We start from the raw sequence: 23169 nt of genomic DNA on the forward strand, positions 1-23169 counted from the left end.
GGCTCTTCTATCTAGTTAGGCTGTCTCAATTGATTCTGTCTCTTCATGTAATCCCAGACTGACTTGATGTTCAGGGGCTCTGTGGGGACCATGTCATCTGTTGCTGGACTCTCTGTTCTCTCATAAGCTGCAGTACAGTTGATGAACACTGGATGACATTAAAGAGCTTTTACACAGATCAACTAGAACAGGGCTTCTCAACCAGGGGGCCGGGCCCACTAGAGGGCCTCAGCAAACTCAAAGAGGCCTCAAGATGACTTAAAGTGATTTAAAATAAGTTAATGAGCTATAATTTAATGCTATAAATGTATATAATAAATATCAAAAATGCAAAAAAATTACAATAAATAAGATGTAAACACTTACAATATATATATACGTATTACGGTGGCCGAGAGAGCTCAACGTGCTGCAACCTAAAGAAGACACATGCAAATAGAAAAAAACACCAGCAAATTAAGAAAACATCTTCATCAGTTTCACAGCACACGTGTACTCCAAATACTCACAACACAACCAAATACAGAAACGCGCTGCAAAAGTTCACAACACAACCAAATACAGAAACGCGCTGCAAAAGCTCACAACACAACCAAAAACAGAAACGCGCTGCAAGTAACACAGAACACAACGGAAATGTTTCCGGGGGAACCAAATAAGTGACGAACCCGGCTGGGACGTGCTTACAGCAAAGAACTGATATTGACAAGAAGTGAAATCCTATATATATATATATTTTTTTTATAAATAAACTATAATATTAAAATAATATTGTAATATATTGTATATAGAAATAATATTATAATATTATATTGTAATATTATACTTTTTTATAGTTCTTCTACTCTTTGCTTACAGCTCAAAATTCTACTTTATTTTATTTTATTTTATTTTATTTATTTTTACTTTTTTTTCCGCAAAACATACAGAGATAAATTTTTTATGACATACAACTTGTATACAATATACAAAATGTATTAACAATATGTTCAATGTCATCAGAAATGAGAAAAGAACAATGAGCTGAAAACTAAAATAAATAAAAAAGATAGAGAAGAAGAACATGAAGGAAAGATATTAAACTTTACATCAGTTACACCAGAGCCATTCTCTCCATGGCTCTGAGTTACACTATACAAATTGTTTCATGTTATGTTTAAATTTTCATAAAGAAAAGTTTCATAAGAAGGTGTAGGTAATGTAGGGTCCAATGTTTTAAAGTTGAGACACTGACACACAGATATATAACGGATACATAAAACGCATATTTTAACAGTTTTTTTGTAAAGTAAAAATACATTTATTTGCAACCGTTATGTTAACAGCATTATATTTATGTCCTCAGAACAGCTATTCAGCTGATGGACAACGTGCTGCGTTGTCATGGGAACATCCCAGGTGAAAATAATTACGTTGGAAGTTGTCTTTCATTGCTCCCTTCATCAAGTGCGTTCCAAACGGCTACATAAATGGCACACTAGTGCCGTGCTCACTCCAAAGTCCCACTTGAAGAGCTCTGCCGTCTGCCCTTCGAAGGGAGTAGGGCATAGGGATGCTCACGTGCAATAAGCACGTCCCAGCCGGGTTCGTCACTCATTTGGTTCCCCTGGAAACATTTCCGTTGTGGTCTGTATTACTTGCAGCGCGTTTCTATAGCCTATTTAGTTGTGTTGTGAAGTTTTGCAGCGCGTTTCTGTATTTGGTTGTGCTGTGAGCTTTTGCAGCGCGTTTCTGTATTTTGTTGTGTTGTGAGTATTTGGAACACACGTGTGTTGTGAAACTGATGAAGATGTTTTCTTAATTTGCGGGTGTTTTTTTATTTGCATGCGTTTTTTTCTATTTGCATGCGTTTTTTTCTGTTTGCATGCGTCTTCTTTAGGTTGCAGCACGTTGAGCTCTCTCGGCCACCGTAATACGTACATATACGTATAATATATATATTATTATTATTTTATTTGTATTTTATTTCATCAACTTAACTGTGGGCGTGTTCATGTGTCTGTCTGCGGGAGAGGGAAAGTTTATTGAAGAACATTTAATTCTTGAAACTTCTGTAATCACACAATTATTTTAATTTATTTACATTCCATGTTTCTGTTAATATTTGAAAACAATCAGCTTTGCTGTCATTTTTACAGCTAAAGTACCAGAGGAAATATATTTTGCCTATATGAGGGAACTTCGAATATTGTCTTGAATATTGACAATAGGGGTCTTCTATTCTCCTCGGTGTCAAAAAGGTTGAGAACCAATGAACTAGAAGACATGCAAATCTTGAATGTACTGCAGCTGCTTGATGTTCTTGCATGGGATCCCGATGAGAGTGCGTTGCAATAGTCCAGCCTGGAGGAAACAAAGGCATGGACAAGTTTTTCGGCATCGGGGAAAGTGAGCATTGGTCGGAGTTTTGCAATGTTCCTGAGATGAAAGAAGGAGGTTTTACAAAGATATTTAATGTGGGCCTCAAAGGTCAAGTGAGGGTCCATTCTAACACCAAGGTTTGTGACTGAGGATGAGAGGTGGATGTCATGACCAGAGAACGTGATGAAAGTGCCTGACATGGTCTTCTGCTGTTGTAGCCCATCCGCTTTAAGGTTTGACATGTTGTGCATTCTGAGATGCTATTCTGCTCACTACAATTGTACAGAGTGGTTATATGAGTTACCATAGCCTTTCTGTCAGCTCAAACCAGTCTGGCCATTCTCTGTTGACCTCTTTCATCAACAAGGCATTCACTGGATGTTTTTTTTTATTATTTTGTCACCATTCTGAGCAAGGCCGTAACCAAGATTTTTCAAATACCGAGATCAATACCCCCCTTTTGAGAAATAAATTTAGCTGACAACATATTTATTTTCAATAACAACATTTGCAAACTGTGCGCTATGTGTGTGTGTTCCTGTATCTGGGTGTGAACTGTTGAACTATGACCTATTGTGGTTTCTTGTGCAACCTCTGAAACAGTGGAGATCCATTTGAAGTGTATGCATCCTCTGAAATGGACTTGGGTTCTCACCACTAACTGTAACTGATAGAATAATATTTCTATTATCAGTTTAGTTGACTCAACTGTTAGTTAATACAACACTTTACTGCAATGCATATATACAATACATAAAATAATAAAGAATACCTTTAGCTTTCAGTAATTCAGTCTCACCTTTTATCAAAACAAGTAACTATTATTCTGTGGCCAGAAGCACCCCACCTTTGCAGGACTGTTTTGGGATAACGCAATGCAGTGTCTCGCACAGCTCACATAAACTTCAATTTGAACTTCAATTTCAAGTTTATGTGAGCTGTGCGAGACACTGCGTTGCGTTCTTTAATTGGTTTAGGAAACACTCAGCTACAGCCAACTACTTTCGTTTTGACATGACAGTGGTATCTGCAAGTACGTGTCACGTGACGGTCCGTTGATGCAAGGATAATTGGCTCGTCGGCTAATTTAACTTCACAATGAAACGACACTTCAAGAAAAAAATACCGAGGACATGACCTCGGTGTTCTCAATGGTAGTTACAGCCATGATTCTGAGTAAACTCTAGAGACTGTTGTGCGTTAAAATCCCAATAGATCAGCAGTTACAGAAATACTCAAACCAGCCTGTTTGGCACCAACGATTCATTTACAACATGTCTCAGAAACCCAAAATATTAACAAAAATAAAAACAGGTCCGTTTTTTATGACAACACTGGCCGTGTGTCATAAAAAAAAAAAAATCCATAATCATTGTATATCACAATCATATACTATAGTTAAATAGTTTAAAGCTGGAGTGTCACTTTTCCAATATTAAAATGCATTGTTTTTTCCCAGCTTAATATGCAGACAACTATATGGAAGAAATTCATAGGTTAATTTTCTCAAAAACTGTAAATACTGTCTCTGTGGTGCTTTAAAAATTCCTGTGTTTGTCTCTGAGCAACCCCCTTTGACCCATTCCAACAATATTACTCAACCAATGGTGTGAGATGGGGACTATCTGACTGTTTGAACAACTGGTGATGAGAGGCATGTTTTGGAACACATTTTGAAAACATTCATTTTGCAATTCCATTCATTTGCGCTAGTGATGCAGAAATTACATTCTTCAGCTGTAAGAAGGCCTTCAGCTCGTTTGCACCAGCGAGTTTCACGATGTGACCGCCGGCTCGTCTCAGAGCCTGGTCGAACCATGTTGGCCTTTTCGGCGGCACCATAAAGGATTTTGCCCTGTAATCCTCAGTGTTTAAAAGGCAGACAGGTAAAGGCATTAACACTGGCTCCGCCACAGCTCGCCCCAGTATGATGCCCTAGCGTCGAGCCACCCGCAGAAAGCAGACACCACCCGTCTAATGGCCGGTCACCAAGAAGACTTCAAAGTGTTCCCCAAGACTGGCAGTCCACGAAGTAGGAGATCCACCACACAGGAGCTGGTGAGAGCACCCACCATAACCAAAAAAAAAAAAAAGAGGTAGGTTGCAGCCAATAATGGACCTGTGAGTCTGAATCGGACTGTGCACAGACTCCCGTCCAAGATGCAGACACAGAAACGCATCTTAGCGAGCATCCGGCATCAAGGTTGGTTCATGGCGGTAGACCTGAAGGACGCATACTTCCATACCAGTATGAGGTCCTCCCCCTCGGTTTGTCCCTGTCACCTTGCGCTTTCACAAAGGTCGCAGATGTAGCCCTTGCCCCATTAAGGGAAGTGGGCATCCACATCCACATCCACATCCGCTGTGCAGGTTACGCTTAGGGGAGACTCCGCCAGCTGATGGTCAGGAGGTCCAGCTGATCTGGAGTCAAATCGGCCAAGCACAGGTAGACCTGTTCGCTTCCCCAGAATCCTACCACTGTCTGCTCTGGTACTCTCTGACCGAGGCTCCCCTCGGCACAGGTGCCCTGGCGCACAGCTGGCCCCTGGGGCTACGCAAGTGCACGTTTTCCCCTAGTGAGCCTACTTTCACAGATGTTGTGCATTGTCAGGGAGGACAAGGAGCAGATCCTTCTAGTGGCCCCTTAATAGCCCCCACAGCTTGGTTCTCAGACCTCATGCTCCTCGCAACAAATTCCTTTCTCAGGGATGGGGCACCATCTGGAACCCGCGACCAGACCCCATGGATGGGACGCGGAAGGCTTAAGTGGCCTAACACCTGCGGTGGTAGATACAGTCACTCAGGTCAGGGCCCCCTTAATGAGGTGCCTGTTGACTTGAAGTGCCGTCTTTTTGCTAAGCGGTTTTCTTCCAGATGTGAAGACCCCCAGAGATGAGCAGTCAGATCAGTGCTTTCCTTTTTGCAGGAGAGGTTGGAGGGAGGGCTGTTCCACTCCACCTTGAATGTGTGTAGCCACTACATCGGCACATCATGATGCAGTAGAAGGTAAGTATTTGGTGAACCATGACTTGATCCTCTTGTTCCTGAGAGGCATGAGGGGGTTAAACCACCCCAGGTCACACCTCGTTCCCTCGTGGGACCTCTCCGTAGTCCTTCAGGGCCTTCGGGGATCTCCCTTCCAGCCCCTAGAGTCAGCTGCGTTAAAGGCGCTCTCCTTAAAGACCTCCCTCCTGATGGCGCTCACCTCCATCAGAGGGTAGGGGACCTGCAGGCATTCTCTGTCAGCAAAATATGCCTGGAGTTTGGTCTGGCTTACTCTCACTTCATCCTGAGACCATGACCGGGCTATGTGCCTAAGGTTCCCATTACCTCTTTTAGGGATCAGGTGGTGAACCTGCAAGCACTGCCCCAGGAGGAGGCATACCCTGCCTTGTTGTTGCTGTGTCCGGTGTGTGCTCTTCACGTCTACTTGGATCGCACGCAATAGAGAGAAGGCTATGGCTGGGCCAGCCAGTCCTTAAACTTCTGAGCAGTTAGCCGCTCCCTGAGGTTTAGGGGACAGCTTCATGCCTGCCAGTGTGTTGGGGGTAGTTACGCGATGGATTGCTGCGCTGGCTACGAAGCACACATAGTTCAGCCCGTCTTGCACCACCAGTCTGCGTAACCCGGTTCAGCTCTTGTTCCATTGGGACCCCTTGTGTCAACTCATCGACAGAACGTTGAGTGAGTGACAGATAGGGAACGTCATGGTTACTGATGTAACCTCCATTCCCTGATGGAGGGAACGAGACATTGTGTCCCTCTTGCCACAACACTGCACCAACCGCTGAAATGGCCGGGTCTTTGGCTCGGCTCCTCAGTGCGAAACCTGAGTGTGTGTTTGCAAGGGGCACTTCTTTTATACCCAAATGTCCAGGGAGTGGCATGCAAATCCCACACGCCAATGCTCATTGGCCATTTCTCAAAGATCAGAGATGTCATGCTCCCAAGGGTGACCTCTAGTGTCAACTCATCGATACAATGTCTAGTTCCCTCCATCGGGGAACGGAGGTTACATCAGTAACCATGACGTTTTCTCCAACACCTTCTTTGGACTGTTGATAGTGGAGTACAAAACTCCATTGTAATAGTTTAGTGCAGTAAAACGACTAGTGTAGGCCTGTTTTATGTGTTTATGTTGTGTTTCTAACAGTCATGCATATTTAAGTTTTCATAATTTCAGAGAGCACAATTTGCAAATCATAACAGATACTGAGGGATAAGTGTTTCTCTAGCTTTAAATGTTGCTTATGTACTTTTATGTTAATTATATTATAATTACACTACCAGAATAAAGGGAAAACACTCTAGTTGAACAAATTACATATTGGCATTTTTCTAAAAATAATTATAGATGCTTCAGCAATATTCATTTTGGGGGATTTTTTTTTTTCAGATTGTTTTGAGCTACTGCATAAGATTTTAGCCAGGAGTTCAATGCATTTATGACTGCACAACATAGGCCTCTAACAGTACCAGAAATCAAGTGATATATGTCCATCATTTCACATCATATCTAAGTTGAATTCACCACTGTCATTTAAAAGGAATACATATTTTTCAATAAACTCTACTTGAAATGTGTGTTGTAACGAATTAGTGACAGCACAGAAACTGTCAAGAGAAAACCCTACAAAATACCACAAACTCCCACCTGCTGAGGGCTAAACAGTCATAGCTTCCACATCATGATAACCAGTAGAAACCAGGAGAAAACCTTTCATGAAATAATATCAATAGGTTTAAAAGTTGAGGCCTCATTTCCATTAAAACAGGAAGATGGAAGAAGACCTCTTTGTTTTAAATGTCTTTTATTTCATGAAATCAGATTCAGGACTTTAAGGATAACAAAGAAAAATAACATGTAAAATTAAAATACATCAACACATCATTGACTTAATGCTTTTATGGAAGCCAAATGTCTTAAGTTATATTGTGAGGCTAAAGTCTATTTTCGGACTCATTCATCGTACTGTGACTGGTCAGCAAATTGACATGGTGAACATATACCACAGAATAAAGTCATAAATATATATTGCTAAATTATCTCATGAATATGATTTTTTTTTCATAATATTTTTTCATAATAATCAGATAATGGAAAATTATATGTATGTAAACACAGTCATTGATACATTATCTGATCCATTGACGTGCACAGAACATGGGCAGCAGGGTCGCAAGCCCCTGCCCCTTTCTTTCACAAATCTAAAGATGCCCTTTTGGATCAGAAGATGAGGACACAACACATGTTTTTTGGTGGGGTGTTAAGATCCAATAATTTTGGTTGATGGTTCAGAGTTTTATGTGTGACGTATTTTTCACTCAAATTTTATTTTGCCCCAGACTCTGTATTTCAGGCGATGGGGTGGTCATTCATATCAGGGATAAACTCATAAAAGATTGGGTCTATATTTGCACTAGATTGTTCTAAGGGGATGGAAGTTGACCGGAGCACCTTAATTTCAAGAGTGGTGCACAGAGATGGGTAGGGTGGCGGCATTCGAGAAAATGTCATGTAGAAGGCTGGGAAACTAGATTTATTTGATAGAAAATGGGGCAGCAATTTGGCCTTCTTGGAGGGCTCTCAAGGCAGTGGTGATAGAAGTATGGTTTTAAATGTGTGTGATTATGAATATTTTTTATATATATATATTTTTTTTCTTTCTTCTTTTTTATTTATGTGTATACTCATGTGTGACCACAGGGATGTTTGTTGAGGGTCAGGGTGGGGTTGGGGATTGGGAGGGGTAACAGTGGGGGTTAAATGTTGATTCTGTACATTTATTTTTTTGTTTTCTTTGTCAATTTTGTGGACAAATAAAAAGTGTTAATCAGAAAAAGAAGCCCTCTTGGTCGTCCAGAAAAAGGGGAGAAATTGTAATAATTAAAATAAAAGTTAAATAAAACCTCATCATAGTCTCACAATCACAGTAATAATGTGTTATTTAAATCACAGGCATATTAATGAAAATATGGAGTGGAGGTGCCTTTTAAGAGCAGGTGCTACAGCAGATCGGGGCGGATTCCAAATGTAAGTGATCCTCCTTATGCACTATACTCACTCCGAAGTGCAGAGCCCTTGAAGTGTGTACTCTGTAGGAAACATGTCATTACTGTATGAAAGTACACTTCACTAACAGTCTTGCGGAAGGGCCCGCCGGGAACAGATTCATTTTCTCACTTACGTTTTGAATGAGCTTTTGAGTGGCATCCCCTCCAGCTAGAGTGACTTCAAGGAAGCAAAAAATGCAGTTTTGAATTCGCCCCGGAACATAGAGTAACAGGTAAGATAAAAAGTTCACTCCACGTATTGTGTTGTAAGTTCATCAAGAGAATAATTCTCAATTGCTACTGTATTTCCAACATCACATACCACTGGTGTAGACAAATTAGATTTTTTGGCGTGGCAGGCTTAATGGATAGCAGATCTGAAGCACAGGAAAACACAAATGAGGACAGCAACAAATACTAAACGAGATTAGCAGAATTACTAGATTCTTAGTCAGCCTTATCATTAGAACCACTCTAGTAGACTGAACAATCTTTCGATAAATGGCAGAGAACTCCAGGTTTAAGTAGAGCAGACTGGTGATGAGATGATGAGTAATCAGTGGGAAGAGCTGCCATGCCACCGGAACAGACCAACTCATAGACAAACAAGGGGAGACACAGACAGACAGAAAACACAGATGGCAGAAGCCAACATCCTGACCCCTGTCCCTGATATTTTTTGTGCACATCACTGATCTGATCCAATATTAGACATATATTTAATATCTTTTACCCAGTCCCATTAATTATCTCTATAATTCTAAATATGAATCATCCACGTGTGCCAAACTGAATCTACATCATTCAATTGCCTACTTAAATTCAAAGCCTGAGATTTAGCAGCATCCTTAACTTAGCAGTGCGTCCACTGAAATCTGACAGATGCTTTTGCTGCATTCACTTATCTGAGCATTGCATGGGTTAAGCTTGTCAAATGTTCCATCATCTTTTGTATTTCTATTATCTCGCTCCAACTTCCGCTGACTGTGCAGATGCATTCCAGAGAGCTTTCTAATGCAATGGCTTCATGCTTTGAAATGAGGGATTCATTTTATTGACCATGGCTGTGACAACCCTATCAAAAGCTATTCAATGGCTTTCAATGGCATGTGAGTCTCTGCGTTATTAGGCCTTTCAAGCAATCAAACACCTCAGGCTATATAAATCAAACACTTGATAATTATCTCAGTGCAGTGAGAGATGAAGTCTGATAATGTAATCGTTTCCTATCTCCAAATAATAGGGAGTGAAGGTCAAGGGAGAAAGAAAGGTTGTAATAGAGAAAAGAAGGAAATCTTTCATTATGCACTTGCAGCTCTGCTCATGGACTGAGTAATGAGATGTTTTGACATATAACTGCCATCTCCATTTAGCCACCAAATCTCAGTCTTCGATAGCATATTTCTAATTTCATTCTTGATTCATATTCATGTGATCAGTAGTGCAATGCAAGGCTGCATAGTGTAAAAAGTTATAAAGTGTATGTGTACAGAGAGGACAACATGAAACTAAGTTTTCAAAGAAAGTTGTGAGTAGACTTTATGTTACCAGTAAGTTATTTTTCATTGTCATTGGTCTGTATTCAAAATCACTTGAAATGCCAAGATCAACAAAGAGTAAAGCAACAAAGCCTACAATAAACAGAATGAATTAAATAAACTTAATTAATTATTGTTGACAGAGACTCCTCCGGGTTCAAATTGGAGATGATTAAGCATCTCTAGTTTGCAACTGGCTTACTAAAGACAGATTCTTTCATGTTTAAATCTCTATAATGCGCTTGTGTTGATGAAATAATTTTGTCCTAAATACAGCTACAGACAATAGATGCCTTGTGTATTTAAAATTATGTAAAATGTCTGTGAAGAGGAGGAGCACGTGGCTGGGCCATGAGGATGTACGTCTGGCGCTGAATTGTCCTAATCAGCTGGGAGGGGGATAAAGATGAGCCGGAGGTACCAGATTGACAGAGAGAGACACACATACATGTGAATGTGTATGTGTATGTGTATGTTTAAGTTTCTTTAATTTAATTTATGTCATTAAAGTTATGTTGACTGGTCTGCTGGTTCCTCCTTGTCACAATATCTTGTCTGTGAATGTCTGAGACAATATTTGGTTCAATGATATGATGCTCATGTTTTGTATGGATATTATAAGTGATTCAAAACAAAAAATTCACACCAAAAAATTACTTGAATACACCTCTACAGTGAAAACCCTAAAAAGTTGACTTTACTCAATTGATTAAGTAAACTTATTCAATTGAACTGAGTAATGGCATCTCCAAAACTTGTGTGATTAAGTTCACTTAACTTTGTGTTCATTCAGAATTAATTTAACTATTTAAGTTAAGGCAACTAGATGCAAGTAGACTTAAGTCAAATTTGCTATTTAAATGTTGAATGGATTCCACAGAAATGCAAAAGGCCTGTACTTCATGCACAATGAGACCTTAGATATTGTTAACAAGGTGCAACTTGAACAAAGGGGAGACAAGGGAGACAAAAAAAAAAACAACAAGCAGAAACAATTTTGTTTAAAAATATTATTAATATTTTTTCTTGCATTATTGTTTATATTTTTTCCCCAACGTGGGGCAGACATTCCGTGTCCATGTGATAAAACCATAAAACAAGTCACATTTGAAAATGAAAAGGTACATTTTGTTTGGGTCAAATGGAGTAACGCTATGAAAACTTCTTGATGTTCGTTACTTAAAAATGTATCTTGCAAAAACGAAATTAGTAACTAAGTTGTGTACACATATATTAAAGGAGCAAGTAATTTGACAGTAACACCACTTCACATTAAATTATTATTATTGTTAATGAAGAAAATGATATAAATGTTTTCCAAAAATCTATGAAACCAACATGGACAAGTTCAAATTGATACATGCATTTTAAACTATATTTTAAAAAGGTTTTTCTTTTTATCCTCTTAGATAATTATTTGTCAACAACCCTTTTACAGTTGCAGGAAAAATATGTGAAAGCTGTTGGTATGTTGGATGTTGGTACTCCTATCATTATGAGGAATCTCCATAAACATAATAATTTTTTTACAGTACAAACTATATATTCTGTCCCCTAACCTACCCCTAAGCCTAACCCTCACAGGAACCTTTTGACATTTTTACATTTTCAAAAAACATTATTTAGTATGTTTTCTAAGCTGTTTGCATTACAGGGACACAAGGGGTGTCCTCAAAAACCACATTCATTACATAATACCCTCGTAATTACTAGTGTGTGACTTAAAATAATGTCCTCGTAAACCACTAAACCCAACTCTCTCTCAATCTCTCTCTCTCTCTCTCTCTCTCTCTCTCTCTCTCTCTCTCTCTCTCTCTCTCTCACACACACACACACACACACACACACATACATACACATACAAATAGTTTGCACAGTCACAAATAAGACAAACAGTTATACATTTTCATGTCTTTGTTGAACACACAGTGTAAACATTAATATTGTGGCGCTAAAATTTTGTTATTTCTTATTTCTAACAGATCTGATGATAATTTCTATCCCCTAACCCTACCCTTAAACCTAACCCTCACAGAAAACATTTAGCATTTTTACATTTTAAAAAAAACATTGTTTAGTATGTTTAATAAGCCATTTCCCTCGTGGGGACAATGTAGTATAAACATATACTACATTGTATATGTTTATACAACACATACTTTTTCCTGCAACTTTATGGTCACATTATTAATCAAAATCTGATTCCGCATGAATTTGATTTCCATATCCAGATTAAGCCAGTATTCCAGTTTCTAAAAAATCACAATAAATCAGCTCATATATGCTTTTATTTATCAGGATTTTGAGTCATGTACTACCTTTATTTGGAATGTCCACTAATTTAACATAATTTATACACAATGTATCATTTATTCTTCAAATATAGCTTGAAGAAAAATATTTTTTGTATTGTAACTGTATTGGTAAGAGTTTTCCCACAATCGGATAGCAATGAAACTGAGAATGTTGTCTGCTCAAGCAGCGATTAGAAGGTTTATTTTCTTGTCCTCTTGCTTTCTCTGCCTCCTCTCTGTTTCTCTGTTTTCATCTACTCTCCTTGTCCAAGCTTGTTGCATCAAAAGAGTTCATTGTGTCTCCTGTGCATTTGTGAAAGAGCCGGGTCTGTAAATCAAGTCCAAAGTAAACAAAGACACTACTTATGGTTATGAATCATGAACAGAGTGCCCTGGGGTGTTCCCTCCAGCTTGGCCTGGGAATTTGTCACAGGGGAACAAGAGGCCACGTTTTGACCTATGACACAAAACTGTGACAATCCTAACTGTCCAGAGCCTGTAATGTTTCTTTTCTTCCTCTTGTGTAATAATGCAGGGTACACAAGGTTTTCTTTCATTTGTTGTGTCTCCCTGATCAATTCTCACACTCACACCTCCACATTGTCACCTTCAGTGAGCACATCTACAGCAATAAGAGCAATGTAATAATTACATTTACCTCTTAGCATAAAAACATGAATGGCCAAGTTTGTCTACAAGCTATTTTGGGAATAAAAGTGCAATGTCAGTGAGAAACAATGTAGGTAATCAAAGAAATAACATTTGATGTCAAACACAACAATTTGCGAAATGAAAACATTTTTTCAAGCCACTAACATTTTACAGTTCCTGACTTCAGTTACCACATCATGATAGGACACACATAGCTTTGCCCTGCTACAAATGAAAGATGTTCCCCAAAAACTCAGTAACTTGAAAAGCCAAACAACGTGCCCTATTTACTCATCCCCTGGACCTTGTCAGCCAGCCGGTTGACGGACTGACACAGACGGGATGCCAAATAGACACATGTTTAATTAAACACAGGCTAAGCATTAAGAGTATTCTAGAGCCATGATTTACTCCTGCCATGTGTTTACATCATTCTGTTCCCTCACAAGGCCATTGCCTCAAATCACTGGCCCTCAAAGTCATGCTTAGCTTCAAATCACTGAGACATTACTTCAGATCTCACCAATTGTAATTACTTTTCCTCATTAATTTAAATTTGGAAGTCATATAACTTTGGATTGTCAGATATGCAAGTTCCTCTCTGACACCTTTTCCTCCATTTTCTAAGAAAAATACAACAAGCCAGGATGAGGCAGACAATACAATACTATCAGCATTTAATAAATAGCGCAATGTTACATAACCTGCATGTGCAATACAATAGCCCCAAAGAGTATTTGGATACTTAAGCCACACTTAGAAATGTATGAATGTCTAAGTGAATTTTTTTTTAAATAAAATCATACCAAGTGATATCTTCAAAACATTATGATATATATTACATTTTTTATTATTTAACTTTCTGAGCCTTAATGTCTTCTTAAGGTCATTTTTAGTGGATGTATGAGGTTGTAATGTTTAAGTGTGTTTTTGTTCATGTTTTGTTTTCATGTCTTTTATTTTGTTATTAACAATGTTTTATTGATTCCAATCATAAAACATACAAACACATATACTGTAAATAAAATACAGAATCAATTATTCACATTAAACCCCTCCCACCACTCCCTAAACAAGGGTGCCCCAGCCAATTTCCATCCCCTGAGGATGACTCTTCTGCCAATCATGACTCCGGCTAGGATCCAACTTTTTAAATATCTATCCCCAATGTTATTAACCATCCCATCACCCAGGATACAGAGTCTGGGGCAAAATAAAATTGAGTGTCCATACCTCACATATAAAGCTCTGAACCCTCAACTAAAATTCAACTAAAATTCTTGGATCTTTGAAACTACTCCCAAAAATAGTACAGAACAGGAGGTGCAGCTGTAAATACCTAAATAACTGAGATCTAGGAATCTTAAAATGTTGAACGAATTTATTTAAAAGATCTCAACACTCCACTCTCATAAAGGTCACCGAGTGTTGTAACCCCCCTCACAATCCACTCTGACCAACAGAAAGGGTACTTATTAATACACTACTTTGGGTTCAGCCATATGCTTGAGGCAACATTTAAATAAATGTCTGAATTAAACACTCTGGACACATTTGTCCATACCCAGTGCAAATGCGAGATTATGGGGTGTAACTTAACTTCTCTAGTTAGTTTAATAGAAAGGCTTTGCAATGGCGAAATAGGGGCAAGAGATTCCTGTTCAATACAAAACCAGGGAGGGGCTCTCTCTCAGGTGGAAGCGACCAATGAGCCAAATGTCTGAGACCGAATGCATAATAATAATAAAAAAAAATCTTGGGTAGGCCTAGGCCACCTTTGTCAACCAGCCTATGTAATTTATTGAAATGTAAACTGGGATGTTTACCATTCCAAATGAAGGACATTGCTATGCTATCAAATTGCTTAAAATAAGAGAGGGGGACATCTACAGGGAGAGATTGTAGTAAGTAGTTGAATTTTGGAATACAATTCATTTTAATTATATTAACCTTCCCAATCATAGATAAATGTGATGAAGCCCACCTACTCACACCACTCAATTTTTTTTTTTATTAATGGGTCAAAATTAACTAGTTGCCTGTTTGAAAAGCCATTACTTGGCAGTACGCTGTCAGAGCCAAAGCTTCGGATTTAGACCAATTGACCAATTGTTGAATTTAGAGAAGGAATTAATAATCCTGTGGAGACAAGACATAGATCCAGTGGGGTCTGAGACGAATAACAAAATATCATCTGTGTAAAGCAACAGTGTATGTGCCACACCTCCCGCCATCACCCCTAGTAGATCATCCTCCTTATCGTGGCTGCTAATGGTTCCAGGACAAGACAGAACAATAATGGGGAAAGAGGGCAATCATGCCGGGTGCCCCTATCAGAGTAAAATAATCTGAAATTAATCCATTTGTTTGTACCGCCACTACCAGGTGTCTATAAAGTAACTTAATCCATTGAATAAAAGTATTTCCGAACCCATACATTTCCAAAATTTTAAAAAAAGAATCCCAGATGTCAGTGACCGGAGTCTGATCATTCGCCACTGACCACATGATATTGATGAAACGCCTAATGTTTTCAGAAGAGCTGAGGCCCTGAATAAACCCCACCTGATCTATATTTATAAGAGATGTCATTACTTTACTTAATCGGTTAGCAAAAAAGTCTAGCTGGATCAGGGAAATTGACGGTAACTCTTACATTTACTTGGATCTTTGTCCTTTTTAAGAATCAGACCGATTCTTGTGTCATAGTTGGTGGAAGCTTTCCATTCTTTAATGATTCTGTATTAGCTTCTAACAAAAGTGGAGCCAGTTCTGTAACATAAGATCTAAAAAATGTATCAGCAAAGCCATCTGGCCCCAGAGCCTTGCCTGTAGATAAAGCCTAATTATCTCGTCAAGCTCCTTCAAGGTTATCTGAGAATCAAGATAATTTTTTTGCTCAGTCGTCAGTTTAGGGAGATCTAATGGTTCCACAAAGTTTCTAATATCTTTATCAGTATACGAAGACATGGAAATATAAAGATCAAGACAGAATTCTTTAAAAGCATTATTTATATCAATGGCCGAGGTAAATATTTTACCACCAGCAGATTTCACTGGGAGGGAATGGTAGAAAAAGACTCTCTCTTCTTTATATATATTTAGCCAAAAGCTTCCCTGCTTTGTCCCCTGACTCAAAGTATGACTGTCTTGCCCTGAACAGCCAAAAATCCACCTTCTGTGACAAAATAGTATTATATATCTGTATTTCAATCGGTCAGTTCTCTGAGGCCATCGGTGACATTCGGCGCTTCAGCCCTGCCTCAGCATTTGTAATATTCCCTTCCAACTCCATAAATTCTCGTGCTTTGGATTTTTTGATGAATGAGACATACTGTATGATCTGACCCCTAAGAACTGCTTTAAGTGCCTCCCAAGCCACGCCCACAGAGGATACTTAGGACCAGTTGGTCTCCATATAAACACTGATTTCAGCCTTTAGCATTTCTTGGAATTCAGGATTTTGCAATAGAGACATATTAAAGCACCAACTATATGAGTTATTTTTCTCCAAATGTGGAATCACCTCTAAACTCACCAGGGCATGATCTGAGACAAAGAGGTTTCCAGATGTTAACAGATTAAATGAGGGATTTAGATATAAAACAAAAAAAGATTATAGAATAAATCTTATGGACTGATGAAAAAAACGTTTAGTCCCTACCAGATGGGTTCAAAATTCTCCAAATATCTGTAAGACCAAGATTATTACACATCCTGTGAAGCGTCAATGTTGCTCAGGGGGCTTACACAAATATAAAAGTTTCCTCCCAATATTATATCATGAGTGCCAGTGGCATGCAACATTCCATCAAGATCTACAAAAAAGTTATATTCATCAACTTTAGGTGCGTAAATATTAGCCAAAGACAACCTTTGCCCCTGAATTTCTGCTAAAACAATGACTTTTCCTAATTTATCATTAATCTGTTTGAGACATTTGAATTGTATATGTTTACTTATCAATGCAATGACTCCTCTGCTCTTACTTGAGCCTACACTAAAGAAAACATGCCCATCCCATATCTTCCCAAATGTATCAGCTTCCTGTGGGGAAAGATATGTTTCTTAAAGAAACACAATATCATATTTCTTACGTTTAAGAAAATAAATAACCTTCCTTCTATTTATGGGGTGCCCCAATCATTCACATTCTACACGGAGAGAGACAATCCACCCATATTAACATTTTACATTTTGACATGTTAGAAAAAATAGATTATGTGTCAAAAATAACATTATAAAGACTACATTCTAACATTAGTGCAACAATCAAATCCCGAACTTCCAATCGAATCAAACAAACAGAAAAAAGAAAAACATGCGCACGACAGCGCCAACCACCATCCATGTACAACTTTGCCATTGGATTGCTTAAATCTTCTGTAAAAATGTTGTGAGACAGAATTACACAACAGAAAATAATCATAGGGTCATTGGTCCCTATGTTATCAGTTCAGTCTTGTCATTTATGGTTTTGTTATCTTGTTAACCCTAGTCTATGTATTTAAGCCCTCATGTTTGCCTTTGTCCTTTGTCGAGTATTGTGATTGTATTATCCTGTAATGTTTTGTCATAGTCTTTGTTTTCATTAGTCAAGTTCAGTCAAGTCAAGTCATAATCTGTTCCTGTTTCATTCATGTTTAGGTTCTGTTTTGTTTCATTCACGTTTTTCCGATATACTTTCCGATGCACTTAAGTTCTCACTACATCATCGCCTTCACTTACTCATGTCTGCCTGTCCTGCTCTGCCTGCCCCAATGTTACAGATGTCAGTACCCCTGAAGTTCACACAGGTGGTCTAGCAGAATAACATGTTCCACAATGTTGGACAACCAGAAAGTGTCCAAATACTTAAGACTATTCAAAAATAAGACAATCTATTATTTTACAGTGCATTCAGAAATTATTCAGACCCCTAACTTTTTTCACAATTTGTTATCATGCAGCCTTATGCTAAAATGCTTTTCCACATCAAGTTACAATTTATACCCCACAATAACAAAGCAAAAAACTTTTGATTTTTTATAACTTTTCAAATGTATTAAAAAGAGAAAACTGAAATATCACATTGACATAAGTATTCAGACCCTTATCTCAGTACTTAGTTGAAGCACCTTTGGCAGCGATTACAGTCTTTTTGGGTATGATGCGACAACCTGGATTTAGGGATTTTCTGCCATTCTTCTCTGCAGATCCTCTCAAGTGCTGTCAGACTGGATGTGGACCGTTGGTGGACAGCCATATTCAGGTCTTTCCAGAGATGTTCAATTGGGTTCAAGTCCGGGCTCTGACTGGGCCACTCAAGGACATTCACAGAGTTGTCCCTAAGCCACTCTTGCATTGCCTTGGCTGTGTTCTTAGGGTAATTGTCCTGTTGTAATGTGAACCTTCGGACAAGTCTGAGATCCTCAGCGCTCTGGACCAGGTTTTCATTAAGGATATCTCTGTATTTTTTGCTACGTTCAGCTTTTCTTCAACCCTGACCAGTCCCCATGTCCCTGCCACTGAAAAACTCCCCCACAGCATGATGCTACCATCACGGCTGGGATGGTATTGCACAGGTGATGAGCGGTGCCTGGTTTCCTCCAGACAAAATGCTTGGAACTGAGGCCAAACAGTTCAATCTTCAGTTCATCAGACCAGAGAATCTTGTTTCGCACAGTCTGAGAGCCTTTAGGTGCTTTTTTATGTGTCTTGAACTGAGGAGTGGTTTCTGTCTGGCTCTGCTGCCATAAAGATCAGATCAATGTTGTATTGCTGTGATGGTTGTCCTTCTGCAAGTTTCTCCCATCTCCACACATGATCTCTGGAGCTCAACCAGTATGGCCTTCGGGTTCTTGGGTAACCTCTCTAACAAAGGCATTGCTCAATTTGGCCAGGCGACTAGCTCTAGGAAGAGTCCTGGTTGTTCCAATCTTTTTCAATTTAAGAATTATGAAGGCCACTGTGCTCTTGGGAACCTTCAATGCAGCCAATTATTTTGTAGCCTTCCTCAGATCTGTGCCTCCACACAATCCAGTCTCAGAGCTCTGCAGGTAGTTCATTTGACCTCATGACATGGTTTTTGCTCTGATATAGATTTTCAGCTGTGATACCTTATTTAGACAGGTATGTGCCTTTCCAGATCATGTCCAATCAATATAATAAAGACTGCAACATAACTGTAAAGTTTGGTCTCCAAGGAGTGCAGAGGAAGAGAGGAGACACAGGAATTAAAATCATCACATCCTTTAACAACATTCGTAGGAGTGGAACAGACGCAGGAGTAGAACGAACCCTGGAGTAGAAACTAACAATTAACTAATCAACATGCCAACCTAACACTTCAAACATGACAATTCAAACATTAACAAACATTACTGTTCATTACCATTCAAGGACTGACCGTGGCAGGCATGGGCTCTGGCTCTCTGACCGTGGCAGGCATGGGCTCTGGCTCGCTGACAATGGTCGCTACCGCTGGCTGTGGCAGGGAATCGACCACCGGAAACAGAATAGGATGAGTAGTGCAGGAGAAAACTTCAAAATAAGAGTCCTTGAACATGGTGGAGACAAACTGTGACAATAACGAAAGTTGAAAAAAATGAAGGGGTCAGAATACTTTCTGAATGCACTGTATTTTTTTTTAATATAAAAAGTCTTCTTTTGTTGAACAGTCCATTATGCACCATCTTTGGAACTCTCTGGGCCAGCTATTTTTCTATGTAAACAAACAGGATACAAGTGCATCCGTTGACCATTGGGCATTCCAATTTCTAACGTTAATTTTAATAGAAGTGGGCCTTCTCCGCTAAATTGTCTCTGATATAAACACCCTCCTTAAGGTCCCTTTCTTACATCTCCACACTATTTCTGACTTCATTCCTAATTCAGCTTTAAAAATTCTGAAACTGTTATTCACGCATTAATTAGCCCCACTTAGACTACTGTAATTCCCTTATTGATGGTCTTCCCAAAACACTCCAATGCAAAATTCTGCAGCTCAAATCCTAACACACACCAGGGTAGGGTTGCACCAGCTGGGTGTAAGGCCTCACTTAAGTTGAGATGTAAAGTTCACTCTTACTGCTTAGTTTGTAACTAAGTCAATGCTTAGTGTGGTTGCGCCACCTTTTCTTAAGGCAAGATTTAACTAATAGGTCATAAACTCACCGTTAAGTAATGCATAGTCACATAATATGACATTTACCTGTATTGATCGAATAAACAGCCTTCAAATTTGTGCACAGAACTGTTAAAAAGCCAAGAATTTCAATGTTATCTCTTTACGGTTGATGTTCAAACCTTGTTTGCTCACGTAACTGTCAGCTGTAATAAATTATATCCTCATTAAAATATAATACGTAACAAAACATATTTCATTTAGCCTATGTAAATAATAATAATCAATAACTGTATCTAATTTTGAATGAGGGTCAATAAATAAATACAAATACAACAGCATGGAAAAATAGACTCTAACCTATTTCGTATGTTGAAACTTGAGACCAGCGTACACAGGAAAGTGTACCGTTAGATCGGTTTAATGCTGAAGTACTTATTTTTTTCTCGCGTAAATATAAACAATTGTAAATGCCAACATTATCATATATGTTGAAAGGATTGAAGCCTGTCAATCAAAACATGAGCTCATTGATGTCATTAAATGAGTCTGCTTTTCTATTACTCCTGGTCGGAGGTTTCCGTAAATATTTAGTTCATACTTAGGGTTATGTTCTACCTAATTTTAATGGTGCAATGCTCCCATATTTAGTAGTGTGTAAACTGTGACTTAGAGCTCCAGGAAATCTACCCATATCACTCCCATTTTACAACAACAGCACTAGCAACCTGTTTCCTATTGTATACAGTTTAAAATCATTGTTATTTTTTCAAAACTCTCCACAGTTTGCACCACTTTATTTATCAGAACTGATCCTGACACCCCTGTGCATGCTCTCAGGTCCTCAAATGCTAACTTATAAGCAGTACCAACATTCAGTGTCAGTGTTACTGCACCTAAACTCTGTAACTCCCTCCACTGATATCTCAGTTCAATCTAAACAGATTAAAACTTCATTGAAAAACAATTTATTTGCACTCTTTGTTATCCATAAGTTATTTTATGTTTATTATATTCAAATTACCTCCCCCCTCATTTGTTATTCATGATTGTTGTCCTGTACATTTTCCATGTTGTATTGTTTTTTTCTGTTGTTTTTGTTTTGATCCTTCTTGCTCTGTAAAGCATCCTGGGGTCCTGAAAGGTGTTATATAAATAAAATGTTTTACTATATTTAGCCATTGCTGACAGACAACATGAGTGTAACAACAATCTTTTGTTTAAAAGTGTACTTCTTCTATCTATAAATACAATTTAATTACACAATGTATTTCATTATCTAATGCAGTGACATTCATAAATTTTAAGTGTAAATTAAGTGTTAGAATAATTGCTAGGGGCAGTGTATGTTGTAAAACGAATCGGTTACCTAACGTAACCTCGGTTCTCTCTAGACGAGGGAACGAGTATTGTGTAAGCTAGCTTACGCTACGGGAAAGATGAATCTTTTCTGAGATATTGAAGCCAAAAAATTATCCTTAATTTTGTATCATTTGTCAACGCAGTGCAGCAACTGCAGACCTTGAGCGGGCTAGCTAGCGAGCTCATTGGTTGCTCTGCGGCAACTGCTGCAGCCTATAGACGAACTTGGGCGAACTCGCGTCCAATGAGAGGCGTCCGGCGCTACTGCATCAAAGCCCGCCAAAATGGGCATGGCTAGAGTGCATATAAGCGTAGTTCGTAGGCTGGAACCCTGGTTTTCATTGAATGAAGCGAAAGTCGCTCGTGGCGCTGAAGCACGGCCAGCTACGCAATACTCGTTCCCTCGTCTAGAGAGAACCGAGGTTACGTTAGGTAACCGATTCGTTCTCTTACGAGAGGTTCTCTCGTATTGCGTAAGCTAGCTTACGCTATGGGAACCCATTGTCAACGCCGTCTTGCCAAGCATCCACTGCATGAGCCCCGGGGTGGGGGGACCCAGGGGAGCCCTTGTGAGTGGGGAAATAATATTTGGCCGGCAAGAGTGCGGGCCAGTGTGTGTGTAATACATAAGCACATTGTGGGAAGGGAGCGACAGAGCGCGGTGCCGGTCTGTGTGGAATTAGTCCCATCAGTGCAGCTCACCAGGGGAGCTGTAGCGTATTAAACCACTAGTAGTTTTGCCTGCAGGGCGGGCACTTCCAGATTGTAAAATCTGACAAAGGTGGAGGGGGAAGCCCAGCCCGCTGCCACACATATGTCGTGAATGGAAATCCCGCTGGACCATGCTCACGATGAGGCCATGCCTCTAGTGGAGTGAGCCCTAATGCCCAACGGGCATGGCAGGTCTTTTGACGCGTATGCGGCAGCAATAGCGTCCACTATCCATCTAGACCGTGTCTGTTTCGAGGCGGCGAGACCTTTGGTGCGCCCTCCGAACGAAACGAGAAGCTGCTCAGAGTGTCTGAAAGAGGCGGAGCGCGCAGTATACAATCTCAGTGCTCTGACTGGCAAAGGAGATTTGCGTCGCATTCGCTATCGGATGCTGGCAGCGCCGATAGGGAAATGACCTGTGCTCTGAAAGGAGTACCGATCACCTTGGGGAACATTGCCGTGTCTAGGCTTTAAAATGACCTTGGAGTCACTTGGTCCAAACTCAAGACACGCAGCGCTGACAGACAGCGCGTGAAGGTCTCCCACACATTTGACTGATGACAGGGCAGTCAGAAAAACGGTTTTGAGTGAAAGGTATTTCAAATCCACGGATTGAAGCGGTTCGAAAGGGGGGTTTTCATAGTTTTGAGAACTATAGAAAGATCCCAGATAGGAACCGATGGGGGGCGCGGGGGGTTCATCCTTCTAGCTCCCCTGAGGAAGCGGATGACCAGCTCATTTTTTCCCAGTGACTGGCCGTGCAGGGGTTCAGCGAACGCCGCGACGGCCGCCACATACACTTTGAGCGTGGATGGGGATCTGCCCTTATCCAGCAGCTCTTTGTAAAAACACGAGCAGCGACGACACCCCACATGTCCGTGGGTCCAGGTCTCTGTCGGTGCACCATTTTGAAAACACAGACCATTTTGACGCATAGAGTCTTCTCGTGGAAGGGGCTGTAGCGTGTATGATGGTGTTTATTACCCCTTCTGGCAGAGCGACGGGTAGTCGTTGATCACCCACGCGTGCAGCGCCCAGCGCTCTGGGTGGGGATGCCAGATCGTGCCGCGAGCTTGAGAGAGGAGATCTACTC

This window comes from Xyrauchen texanus, chromosome 34, assembly GCF_025860055.1.
Source record: "Xyrauchen texanus isolate HMW12.3.18 chromosome 34, RBS_HiC_50CHRs, whole genome shotgun sequence".
Classification (NCBI taxonomy): Eukaryota; Metazoa; Chordata; class Actinopteri; order Cypriniformes; family Catostomidae; genus Xyrauchen; species Xyrauchen texanus.